General features: G+C 45.8%; 1 pseudogene across 1 annotated transcript; it reads right to left on the bottom strand.

The window, feature by feature from the left end:
* Window positions 1-4,386: 4,386 nt before the first annotated feature.
* Window positions 4,387-6,424, bottom strand: LOC308165467 (choline-phosphate cytidylyltransferase B-like; annotated as a pseudogene). Its single transcript has 2 exons — window positions 6,415-6,424; window positions 4,387-5,404 (listed from the first exon to the last, which is right to left on the bottom strand). The product of its transcript is annotated as a choline-phosphate cytidylyltransferase B-like (transcript).
* Window positions 6,425-7,899: the final 1,475 nt, after the last annotated feature.

Here is a 7,899-nt window from a genome sequence, read left to right as displayed (position 1 = left end):
CGGCCCACCACCTATTTGGTGCGTTGTGCATTCTGAGATGCTTTTCTGCTCACCACATTTATACAGAGTGGTTATATGAGTTACCGTTCTGTCAGCTCTAACCAGTCTGGCCATTCTCCGTTGGCTCTCATCAACAAGGTTGTAGCGACTAGATTTAGCCAAAAATCCAGTTGCTGAGAGACGCGAGCAGGGTTTGGGTGAAGTTGTGACGCGCTAAAAACAATTCGCTTGAGATAAAAAGGTACGTTTAAGGGCATTTATTGAATATAAAACAATCCAGCTTAGTGACGTACATAAATCCAAAAGCGACCAAAAAACATATAATATCAAACAAATCGTCAATGAAATGCGGTCAACAAAAATACAGCGTCCCTGTCTCCCCTCTCTCTCCACTCCCGCCATACAGGTAAACAGGTGCTTAAACTAACATTAGGCAGGCCCGCCCATAATCATGTGACTTCCGGAAGGGTTATAAACGTGATCAAGACAATAAACAAACAAATCAAATTACTCACAAATCATAATAACCCCATTAGCTGTTGTACTAAATACCCAAGAATTCATATTCATGGCTCCTACAAAGGTATTTCCATCAGCAGAACTGTCGCTCACTGGATATTTTTTCTACCATTGCGAGTCAACTCTAGAGACTGTTGTGCATGAAAATCCCAGGAGATCAGCAGTTCTAGAAATACTCTGGGGGTGCTTAAGTGGTGAGGTTATTATTGAATACATACACATGAGTGAGGTAATGCTTTAGAGCAAGGTACACCCTTCTTACTTCCCGGCATACCGTTGCCTTTGCAAGACCTTCTGCGTCTCCAACCGTGTACAAGAATGCCCCACATGCAAAAAAAACGCAGGCCTATGCAGACAGATTGAGCTGTGGTCAAGTGCCGAGCCATCCTCCGCAAAGGGCCTGCATTTTCGGAAATGTCTCGGTCAGAATCCTTGAAATCTTGGGTAAGCAAATCAGACAGAGGGACAGAGAAAGAACATCAGTGATAAGTGGCACATGACTAAGGCTATGTCTTGTGGTGACTGCATGTCATGCTGAGACAAACTACTGGGCTGATAACTGTACCTCTGTGTGGTTGCTGTCTTCAATAATGGACACTGTCCGTCTTCCCAGTCCCGCTTGCAGAAGTACAAGCTCCTCTGTTGGCAAAGGTGTCCTTGTAGTGTTTTTTGCCAGCAAATAAAAATTAAACGGTATTTTCTTTTCTGGCTTGGCTACGGTGTGTGTGCCTCCAGATGTGTGGCTCCGGCAGACTACATAGATAAACTATGCTGCGCCTGCTGAACCTATACCTCTCCCACAGGTACTCATCAGGAAAGGCCAGTGGGTTACTTCTGTCCCTGAAGACTCTTGGAGCTGATGTAAAAAACTCTCTTCGGATGATCTGCGCCTCTACATTCACAGGGTTGATAAGAAATGGACATGCCATAGTTGATTTTTAACTAGCCTATAGGTATATGAGCAGGCTCCGCTTATATAGCATAGGCCCATGTCAATTAATTAATTAACTAATTAAGCTATTACAGTTTTTATGGTCGCTAAAATTCTGAAATACAGAAGATTTTACATTACATTATGCATAGCTAGCGGTGTATGTATACCTTGTTTGGTTATTGAACAGCCATCTTACTGTACCTGGACATATTGATACTGTAGATCTTTCACACGTGCACTGTTCCTCTCAAAGGGTACAGTGTACAACCTTTTTCATTCTGATATGGTGTTTGGCCAACACCCTGGAAATTGTTGTTGTGCTGATTGTATGCACGTTGGGAAAGGTGTTGTTGTCTGCAATCACTCTTTCTCGGATGTCCCTCAGTTTTATGGCATTATTTTCAATCACCATATCAACAACAGCAGTTTCCTGGGCATCAGTCAATATTCTGCCTCTTCCTCCTGCGTGAGGCAACCTTTGGATCCTAGTGTAAAACACAAAACAATGTCAATATATTGTAAAGCCCTAGTACTGTAACGTGTCATTCAATTATCGTTGAAGGATGCACATCTCACCTGTTGCTTTCCCGAAAGATACGTATTATCGATGCAACTGTTGTGCGCTCCAGATTTGGTTGCACCCTTAAACCTGCCTCCCTCACAGAGAGACCATGGTTGATGACATGGTCAATAAGTGTGGCCCTAATCTCATCAGAGACCTGTTTTTTTTCTTTTTTCAAAAACAACTTTGACATGCTTTTTTGTCTTAAATGCTAAGCTTTTAAATAAAAGGGTGAACTCAAACAAAGGTGACCATTAATACAATAGATTAACTGAAATAGCTGTCTTTATAATGGTCCCGCATAGTTCTTCCATCCATGGGTTCCAAGCCTAGTGCGACATCTTCCCATTGCTCCTCCGGCAACATTGGGGGAAGTCTCTCACGGCGTATGACTGCAATGTTGTGCAAGACTGCACAGGCTACAGTGATGTCACATGCCCTGGCGGGGGTGACCCTAAGGCTTTTCAGGCACTGAAATCTAGACTTCAGTTGCCCAAAGCACATCTCAATTCTTGCCCTTGTTTTGTTGTGGGCATGGTTGAAGGCCCTCTCTGCTTGGGTTGCTGGTTCTGGGTAGGGAGTCAAGTGTGGCATACAGGGATAGCCTCTGTCTCCAAGCAGAACTCCATTAAACTGCCCTATAGAATAGAAGTATTGGTTACATATGCATGACATTCTTCAGCTTCAAATACATTAAATGAAACTTGGAAAGTAATTCTCTTGCCTTGTGTAAACCTGTGTGCTAGTGATGATGCTCGAAAGATTCTGGAATCATGGACAGAGCCAGGCCATTTGGCTTCAATGTTAGAAATCAGGCAATTTGCTTAGAGGGAGACCTTCAATGATGTGGAACACTTTGCTTGGCAGATACATTGTTATGCATAACTGAGTGTTCACATCAAAACTAATTTCATCTATTAGCACAGATGTGCACATTTGATCCAAAAGCAGTTATTACTATTCTGCCTGACAGTGTATGGACATACCTGTATATTTAGACTATGGAAAGATTTCCGATTGACATAGTCTGCCTCCACAGGTCCAGATGGGGCCTTGATGCGCACATGGGTGCAGTCTATTGCGCCTAGAACATTGGGGAAGCCTGGAGGAGAGGATCAAGTTAATACAGACACTTGTCCTGTAGGCTACTTTACATCTATTTTAACACGCATCACATACCTGCAATAGAATAAAACTCCTGCTGGATTCTTCGTGTTTCCAGGTGACCAGGGAAAAGGATGAAGTCCGCGAGGCAATGCTTTAGGGCAAGATACACCCTTCGTACTTCCCGGCATACCGTTGCCTTAGCGAGACCTTCTGCGTCTCCAACTGTGTACAAAAATGCCCCACATGCGAAAAAACGCAAGCCTATGCAGACAGACTGAACTGTGGTCAATGCATGGCTGCGGTGTGTGTGCCTCCTCATTTGTGGCTCCAGCAAACTACATAAATAAACTATGGTTGGCCTGCTGAACCTCTACCTCTCCCACAGGTACTCATCAGGAAAGGCCAGTGGATTGGTTCTGTCCCTGAAGACTCTTGGAGCTGGTGGAAAGAATTCTCTTCGGATGATCTGCGCCTCTAAATGCACAGGGTTGATGAGAAATGGACATGCCATAGTTGTCTAGCCTATAGGTATATGAGCAGGCTCTGCTTGTATAGCATAGGCCCATGTCAATTAATTAATTAACTAATTAAGCTATTAACCTACATGACACTGTGGCAGAGCAAAGTCATTCCTTTAGCAAGAGATTAGTGGTTATGCTGCATATGTTTCATGTCTTTTGTGTTTTGTGTCTTTTTTTCCTTATATTGTGACTTTCTTTTGTTGTTATCTATATCTATCTATCTGTCGCACAATACCAAACAAAACCAACAGTAACACCAGCTTTGCATGGAAAGCGTCCTTTTCTGGAGCATGTGTCTCGAGGTCTTTCAATAAATGGACAGTCCATGGCCCAGCTTCTCCTTCAATACCTACTAGTTTAGGTACAGTATACTGGGTTAAATCAATAGTAGTCTCCACTAATATGAACAACTGTGTACCAGTGGAATCCCCACGGCATCCTCGAATCTTGGTACGACCCAAGACTTTCACTGTGTTTAAGACCTCAGCAATGGTCTTCTTACTAGTCTCTATGGGCACATTTCCCAATAGTAGGCCAGTAGAGAGACTGACATTCTCCTGCTGGGCCCAGTCTATAGCCTGAGTCAAATCCATTGTCTTGGTACACTGTTACTGATTGATGAAAATACAAAATCTGACCTGTCTGGTAAACAACAAGGGAATCTCAGCGGAGCCTCCAAAATGTAACCCTCTCCTGAGGTACTATTTCAATAAATTAAGATATAACAGGATTCTGAGTCTTAGCTATGACCCCTCATCCACCTCACTGCTGCTGAGGGAGTTTGAGGGAGAGGCACCCTTAGGGGAGGAAGGGGGAGACGAGGGCCAGTCTGAGGACGGCGATGGGGAGCGCCCCCTAGTGGGGCTGCTGCTGGGAGAAGCACGGGGAGATGCGTAGGGAGACAGAGCCTGGAGCATCCGGCCACTACTCTCCTGAATGGCATGCCATGCTCCGTCTACACCGAACAGCTCCAGGAAATTCCTGATGAACTCGCGTGATTTCTCCACCCATTTGTGGATGAGGTCATGGCTCTTCTCCTCCACACTGTGAACAAAGTGCTTGGACACCTCCTCCACCGTCCGCACCTTTTCCTTCATCTTATCTACCTGGTTCTGCAGACGGAATTTCTTCTCCGTCATGAAGCCAACATTGAGCTCTCTGGCTGTGTAGCCTCTCTGTAGGTTGCGTCGGACGTACACATCATAGTCTCTCACGATGCGAGTGATCAGGTCAGATGTAGAGATGCCGTCTGTCCTCTGTGTGGCCACCAACATCCCTGCTTCCTTGATGTGTTTGGAGACATCCTCTGATCCTTATGTTTCTTCAGCAACTGAGGGCTGAGGGTCCAGGGAGCGTCCCGGACCACCTCATCCACGTAGCGGCAGTGCCTCAGTGCTTCGTAGCGCTCGCCTTCTGTCATCACTGTGTAGCCCTTAAGCTTGTGTGTGAGTTCATCACTGCAGACTCCCACTATCAGATGTGTGTTGGGGAACAAGTTCTTGGCTTGCATCAAAGCACGAGCATGCCCAGAGTGGAAAAGATCAAAGATCCCATCAGCGTAGACTCGGACTGGTCGGTGTGCTGCCGTGCCCCTGCGGGCTTGGGCGATGGTCAGTTTTTCGTGACGGACATCCGACTCGTAGCCTGTGTCCTTCGCAAATGCGGCAGGCTCTTTCAGAGTGGTAGAATGGTGGAGGTGAAGCAGATGCGGTTGAGTTGTAAGATGAGTTGGGTTGACGCGTTGCACACACGGACTCAGTCCTGATGGCGGCAATGTTGATAACAATCCTCTGATTCAGTCTAGGGTACAAGTTGCTGCTCCGGTAGCAGGCAGAACGTCCCCGGTTTGGTGTTGTACACGTTTATCATAAAATGAAAAATAACAAACCGGCTAAGCCCTTTAAACTGAAACAAAACCCGAAATTGCTAAATGTCAAACAGTAGTCCAAACTTAAATCACAAAATAGTCGCACGCTCTCCAAAACACACAGCCAACTCTGCCACAGGTGTCTGTTGTCCTCTCAATCATTCAATCATCTTAAACTATTAAATTAAATTATTATAATAATTATTATTATAATCATCTGTCACCCCCTTGCACTTCCTCAAACTCTCAACATATGACTTCTCAAGTGATCTGATTGGCTTAGGAGCACATCCATCAAACAAACAAGCCTTTTCTCAAAAATACAAAATAATGAAATGTGGAAAATACACACTTTTGGTTTCTGTTTATATTACATTTTCAGATCTCTACACTTATTAATGTATAAAATGTCTTAGCCAATATTATTCCATCACAACCAGCAGTGCTGGATACACCTAACCTATGCTGTTTCCATACCCCAGAGGGAGGCAGCTGGAGAGAATGATGGAGGAGAGGAAGAAAATGATGCATGCCACGCTACTGGAGGGTTAGCACCAGCAGTGCTGGACACAGCTGTCAGCCCAGACGAGCCACTGCAGGCTCCTTACCTTCTGCCCTCCAGAAAGGAAAGAAGATGGAGGAGAGGCTCGACCACAAAAGAAAACCAAGCTCCAAACAGAGGCGAGGCTAGAGACCACGGCGCTGGTGGTTGGTACATGGTGTCTACAACCATGCCAATGCCAGTAGACGTGTGCGTGTGTGTGTCGAGTGTGCGTGTGTGTGTGGGCGTGCAAATCACACCATTATGCCCAGAAGAGCGAGAAATACCTCCCGCACCACCGTCCGTCCCAGAGGAGGGGAGGCCTCCCGCCCCGTCCGTCGCCCCGGAGACTCTATAACGTGCTGTCAGCCATGATGGCGTACTTTGGCATGATAACGGGCATCCTCATCGGCCACGACAACATCTGCATGTGGATATTTGCCCTCACCGCAGGGCTCTTCATGTACGTCGCTCTGGTGGACATGGTGAGTCACATGATCCCGAGACTTTATTTATTCATAGGCACTAAGAGAGAGGCTGGGGGCCGTAGCCGGTACTACTAACCTATGCTGTTCCCATACCCCAGAGGGAGGCAGCTGGACAGAGTGATGGAAGAGAAGGATGAATGCCACGCTACTGGAGGGTTAGCACCAGCAGTGCTGGTACCATGCTCCTGTCCACTGCCACATGGTCTGGAAACGTCCTTCTCTGGCTTCTGGCTCAGGCGTGGCTGCAGAGGGCCCCTGAAAGAGGTGTTCTTCTTCCCTTCGGAGAACGGATGCGTAGAACACCTCTTCACTCCTTCATTGTAATTTGTAACCAACACTTTGTTCCACCTTTCCGTTCAATTACACTATGTCAGTGCCCACAATATCAGTGTCTAATTGTGTTGAGAAGAACCTTGCTTATGGAGTGGCTACATGCCACGTCTTGAGCGAGTGGCTAATATAGGTATTAATCAAGTAATAATCCATCTACACTAGGTAAAAAAGGCCGGTTCAGTGGTGGGAAGGAGCCTGGACTCTCTGGGGACGGTGGTGGAGAGAAGGACTAGGAGCAAGCTGCTGTCCATCAGGGACAACCCCAACCACCCCCTCCATCATGTCCTCGCTGGGCAAACCAGCAGCCGCCGCAGAGGGCGGTTCATTTCGGTACGCTCCAGGACGGAGCGATATAAAAAAATAATTTATCCCGGCTGCACTAAGACTGTTCAATGGCAACTAAAGTAGTAGTCGGGGTCAAGGCTCCTGAATCTGTATTTATTTATTTATTTATTTTAATCATCACTTTTTAGTATTTTAATATGATAACTATAGCCATCTTTTTATCCACTTTTCTATCATGATCTCACTGTTTTTTATATACTATACATGGCTGGCCCAATATTGTTGTCTGTCCTTCATGTTGTGTTGTCATGTGTTGTTTTTAGAGAGTGGCGTGGCAAAATGAATTTCCCCACGGGGATAAATAAAGTATAATTGAATTGAAAATTGAATTGAATTGATTGTAACCAACACTTTGTTCCACCTTTCCGTTCAATTACACTATGTCAGTGCCCACAATATCAGTGTCTAATTGTGTTGAGAAGAACCTTGCTTATGGAGTCTTTGCTACATGCCACGTCTTGAGCGAGTGGCTAATATAGGTATTAATCAAGTAATAATCCATCTACACTAGGTAAAAAAGGCCGGTTCAGTGGTGGGAAGGAGCCTGGACTCTCTGGGGACAGTGGTGGAGAGAAGGACTAGGAGCAAGCTGCTGTCCATCAGGGACAACCCCAACCACCCCCTCCATCATGTCCTCGCTGGGCAAACCAGCAGCTGCCGCAGAGGGCGGTTCATTTCGGTA

The sequence above is a fragment of the Nansenia antarctica genome, assembly GCF_963989245.1.
Source record: "Nansenia antarctica genome assembly, chromosome: 9".
Taxonomy (NCBI): domain Eukaryota; kingdom Metazoa; phylum Chordata; class Actinopteri; order Argentiniformes; family Microstomatidae; genus Nansenia; species Nansenia antarctica.
This window is presented reverse-complemented; position numbering and strand designations above follow the sequence as displayed.